We start from the raw sequence: 6106 nt of genomic DNA on the forward strand, positions 1-6106 counted from the left end.
AGTTTAGTTTGTGTTGAATATTCTTTAATAAAGGTAAATAGTTTTTGGTAAACAGATTATGTGGATTTATTGTTATCTGTGTCCCTGTGATGTCTTTCAGTATGCATAGGAATATGTATTAGATAAATGTTGAATGATTGTATCTGGGACTGCTATGCCCATAAATTCCGATTTTGAGTAATTTATTTTAAAGTTAGAAAGATTGCCATATAATTGAAATTCAGATTTTATGTCTTTAAATGATTCTATTGGATTGGTAATAGTGAGGAAAATATTATCCACATACAAGGAAATTTTATAATCCTTTCTGTTGATTCTGATGCCAGTGATATTTGTATTAGATCTGATCCTACTTGCTAGGGTTTCAATGGACAAAGCAAATAAAAGAGGTGATAGTGGGCAACCCTGTCTCGTACCATTATAAATTGAAAAAGATGCTGATAGGGCGTCATTTAATTTGATTTTAGCATTTGGTGTTGCATATAAAGCACTGATTTTAGATACAAATGATTCCGGGAAACCAAATTTAAATAAAGTTTGAGTGAGGAACTTCTAATTTAATCTATCGAATGCTTTCTCCGCGTCCATGGACACGACGATTGTCGGGGCAGTGATTTTTGCTGTATATTCTATTAGGTTAATAATAGTTAATACTTTTTAGTGTATTGTCTCTGGCTTCTCTATAAGGGGTGAAACCTACTTGATTTAGGTGTATGAGATGGGGAAGTCCATTATTCAGGCGTTTAGCTAGGATTTTTGCATATATTTTAGTATCTATATTCAGTAGGGAGATAGGGTGGAAATGTGAGGGAGTATCTGGAGATTCACCTGATTTGGGCAATACTACAATGTGTGCTTCCAGCATAGAGGATGGAAAAAGGGTTTGAAGGGTCAAAATTATTAAGAAGAGTAAGTGGTTGAGGAATCAAGATAGGGTTGAAGAGTTGATAGTATTTAGCAGTAAAGCCATCAGGCCCAGGGGTTTTTCCAGTTTTAAGTTCTTTGATGGCCATAGTAATTTCAGGTATCGAAAAAAAGATGATCCCAAACACTTACTCTGTGTTTGCATAAGAATAGGGAGGTTACAAGTATCAAGATATGTTTGTATGTGGACATCATTATCTGGTTCCTGACGTGTATTTTCCTGTTGTATGTGATATAGATTTGAATAATATTGATGAAATTGGTCTAATATTTCAGGCATTGTCTGGACCATGGTGTTTTGTGGAGTTCTGATTTCATGAATGGAAGATTTGAATTTAGTGCGTTTAAGGGATCTAGCCAACATTTTCCCTGATTTATTTCCTTCATGATAAAATTTTTGTTTCAATTTTAAAGAGGATTTTTGATATTCAATGTTAAGTTAATTATTCAGTTGTTCTCTGGTTGTACGAATGTGTGATATCCTCTGCTCTGTTAAGTAAAAATGGATATGCAACTACTGATCAATTTCCCAACCAGTGTTAAAAAAAGATGTTATTATTTGCTGATGACAAATGGTTATGTTATAGTTATGTATCTGATTGCAATGTTGAGTACATAAAACAGCCAACCAAGAATGTAACGGATTCTAGGATGTTACAACAAAAGTATCAGCACATGATTTACTGGAATAATACTTCTCCAGATCTGCTATGTCTGCAATTTGATTTGAAGCCTTAAGTGCAGAAGCAGCCCAGTGAAGGGTTCCGGATATTCAGAGGACACTGGTGTTTAGCAGTACTAACTGTTAGGAGTAGGTAAGTCCATTTGTTCATTAGGACAGGTCTCTAGTCACAGATAGACTGTTAGATACAGTGCTAGTTTGCCAGAGGATGTGGCCGGAGGTGAGTGATGAGGTCTCCAGACGCAGCAGGAATGCGTAGCAGCCTTAGCAAGTGCAGGAGAGGAGAAGTCGGTGATTAGCTTGCGATCATCTGCAAGAGACTGGAGTAAATTCAAGAAGGCTTTGAAGTAAGCTGAGTCCAGATAGGGCTAAGGAGGATGGGGCTTGCCAAAGTGTGAAGAAACAATACTGATGTTCAAACTTTACCAAGCAAAAGTTAATGGGCAGGATAACTTTTATATGAAGGATGTAGGTTTTAGGTGCCACCCCTTTAAGGAAACATGAAAGTAGTTACTGAATACGTGACAGAATGTCTTCCAGAATATTAGTGTTGGTTCGGTCTCATTTATGTATAAGATCTAGATGAGATCATTTTGTTGTTAGAGCTGAGTATGTCTGTTTGGAGAGCTTTTGAAGGTGTGCTTTATATTTGATCAATTCTCCCTTCAACGTACTTTTATGTTCCTCCCACACAGTAAAAGGATCTGGCACTGAGTTTGTGTTAATATTAAAGTACTCTGTTAATGTGTTAGCAAGTTTTTCCACAAATGTGGGTCCATAGGTGTGTTGGGCCAATTAATCTGCACCGATAGCGTGGAGTTGTCCGACCATACAGTTGGGTGTATAGCAGAGTTTGTTATTAAGGAGAGACCCATTTGATTAGTTAATACATAATCTATCCTACTATAGGAATGGGATGGGTGAGAGAAGATCGTATAGTCCCTGGTGTTCGGATGTACAAATCTCTATATATCATACAAATTGTGGTCTTTCAAATTTTTCCATAAATACGTTGTCGTACGTTTTGAGATTCTGGACAGTGGATTAGAGGTATCAATTTGTGGTTGGAAAGGGAAATTAAAGTTTCCACCTACAAAGACTGGGCCTTTAGATATATCCAATATTTTACAAAATAGTGATCTGAAAGAGGGGATGGGGTTGGGTGCATAAACGTTGATCAGCGTGATAGGCCTCCCATACATTAGTCCCACAATTCCCAAAAATCTGCCTTCTTTATCTTTCACTATTTGTGAGGAAATGAAGGGGATGTGTTTATGAAGCAAAATACTAACTCCACAATGTTTAGTAGCTGCTGTACTGTGATAATGTTGTGTATAATGCCTACCAAAAGTATTTGGGAATTTGTAATTTTTTAAAATGAGTCTCTTGGAGAAAGAAAACACCTGCCTTTTTTCTAAGTAGGTCCAAAAGGGCTTTGGACCTTTTACACGGTGAGTTAAACCCCTTAACATTTTGATAGGAATAGGAGGGCTTTTAGGATTCATTTAAAATGTTGTTGGGAGGAAGTGGACCAGATATGTTCCTACATTGTGTTCCATTATGATACAATCTGCAAAATATAAATATCAGATTCAATATGTGCCAGTAATAAATAAACAAAATAAACAAGATAAATAAGATAAACAATAATAACCATAACATTCAGAGCCTGGCTTACTATGCCAGAAAAGGTGGATCATACAGAGTTCTTGAGCCCTATTTTTGGGCAACTATCACACCTCTATACTGAATATGAAAATAAACCAGGGGAGTATAAGGTAGGCAGAAAGGAAACCTTAATGGACACTGGTTGTACATTAACAAAGGGGTATCATTTTTTTGCAGATTCATGTGTAATAACAAGGAAATAGAAACTTGGATCATGAGAATAGGATCCATTAACTCTAGCAAGTATTTTATCCTAAAATACCAAAATGTTTCACAGTGGTGTGTTGTGTGTGTGGTTTGAGTTGTAACTCACTGTTAGGTGATCAGAGTTGGGAGTCAATGTCCAAGTCTTCGTCCGGAGGACACTGTAGTCTCGTACAGGGATAAGTAAGTTAATAGATTATTCTTGCTGTACTTCATGACTGAAGACAAAAAGTTAATACAGTGTTTTGAAGGTTAAGTTTTCGAACAAGGAGGTTTAGGCTGCGATGATGCTGGGATAGTGGGTGTCACATCATGCAGAGATGTAGGTTTCCTTAGCAGTTTCGTCGAGAGCCTCAACAAAGTTTGAGAGCTGTCTTGATTAGAGCTTCTAGGAGGTTCAGGTGCTGAAAATGTTGGCAATTCCCGGGAGATCTAAGCCCAAAGAATCACAGAATCTTTGTACATCTAATGCATCTTTACATATCAGGCTCCTGTCTTCATGTATCACTAATATTTGTGTTGGAAAACCACCTGTACGGGATATGTTTATTTTGTAGCATTTGTGTTAGAGGGGAGAATTCTTTCCATTTTTGTAAAGTCCTTTGTGAAAGGTCTGCGTACAATTGAATGACTGTACCTCGGAATCTAACTGGTTGATTTTTCCTGGATAAGTTAAGAAGATCTTCCTTATCTCTATAATTTTTAATTTGTATGATGATCTCTGGGTGGTGCAGACTCAGGAGGTTTAGCTCTTAATGCTCTGTGAGCTCTGTCCCAGGGAATTTCATCTTTCGAGGAATTACCTCTGATGTGCTGGAACAGTGCAGGCAAATATGTAGGTAGATCCTTTGGGAGGAGCGATTCAGGGACCCCTCTGATGCGGAGGTTTTTCCTTCAACGCCTGTTTTCTAGATCCTCTATTTTGGTATGGAGAGAATCTATGGTGAAGTGGTATGAGTCCATTTTGCATTGTAGTTTGTCGAATTCCTCTCTCATATTGTCACTTCCATCCTCCAATGCCTCTACCCAAAAGCCAAGCATATTGATATCTTGATTTAGATCTACTAGCTCTTCGTGGATACATGCTCTAACTATATCTGCAATATCCTGTTTGGAAGGCAAAGTAGATAATAGTGAAGAAGGTATTTGTACCATTTCTTGTATTGGCGAGTTCGCTGGTGTATATTGATTTGGGGATGCTGGCTGTGAAGGTGAAGGAGTCTGAGAATTAGACACTAGAGATCCCTCTGTAGCAGTTAAAAATGAAGCCACTGATTGGCTGTTGCCGGTGTTGCTTTAGATAATTTGTCCGTTTTACCTGCCCTTTTTGAGGCCATGATAGATATTTTTCCAATGAAACTGTGGTACTTTGTAATAAATGTTTTAAGATTGTTATAAAAAGAGTGAATATCCCTTTTTATTGATGGTATCCTAAAGTTAAAGTTCTGTATCCAAAAGACACAATGTGATTATCTTCCATGCTGTTGTCCTTATGTTGTATTGGCGTTTTTCAGGCCGTTATAGTAAAAGTTCTGTTTTAATTTAGTCGTTTCTGCAGTAAAGTATATGGCCTATTCCCCATATATTTGTGTTCAGGCATCCGCATGAAATATTATAATTTTTGAATACCAATAACTCCCTGAGGGCTGTATATATATATATATATATATATATATATATATATATATATATATATATATATATATATATATATATATATATATATATATATATATATATATATATATATATATATATTAGAAGAAAAATGACGGAGGGGACGCAGCTGCTGGGATCTAGTATATGGTGACCCACCAGTTCATAGATAAATACTGGTATGGCCTTGAATATAACAGTATTGTGGTGCAGACCCTTGAAATAAATTATATGGATTTAAGAGAGAGAAGGAATCCTGAACCAAGTATATCAGGATGAAAGACAGGGAATTCAGCACTCTTTTCAAACTATGTTTTATTTAGCTCATCAAAGTAAAATAAGGAGTATCCAAAAAATAAGCTTATGTGGCAACAAGAGAGGACAATCTCTGGCACTGATATAGCGAGACTTATTGTCTCAGTTATACACATACAATATGTCTATATACAATGGACCAAAAAATGTACAAAAAGAAAATTAATAAACACAAAATTAATATACAAACCTGACCGGTCAGGGGTTAATGTGAATGCATGAACCTAATACATTTACTAACCTAGAGTTAGAAAGGTATACCAATATTACAGCAGATAGCTTAATCTGCTGTTTGTTATCATGACAGACAAGGATATCTCATTGTATGAACAGTAAAATGAATATATTTCATAGGAAGCCTTTGTCAGACTACTACACCCTGCTGCGAACGGCACCTTCAAATATAAGGTTAATTGCCGGGCAGGTATAGGAATGGGATCTAAGTAGGTACTGACATTGCGCCCAAAAAAATATAGTACAACTATGGGCAGTACATAAAAGGCATATTCTTAGAGTGTGCATACATATATAAGCAGAGATATATTAATAAGACACACTTATCAAACTACTACACCCTGCTGCATACGGCACCTTATTACATAAGGCTTAATGCCGAGCAGGTATATTGATGGCATCTAAGTAGTTATTGATAATGTA

Source organism: Bombina bombina, chromosome 2 (assembly GCF_027579735.1).
Source record: "Bombina bombina isolate aBomBom1 chromosome 2, aBomBom1.pri, whole genome shotgun sequence".
NCBI classification, from domain to species: domain Eukaryota; kingdom Metazoa; phylum Chordata; class Amphibia; order Anura; family Bombinatoridae; genus Bombina; species Bombina bombina.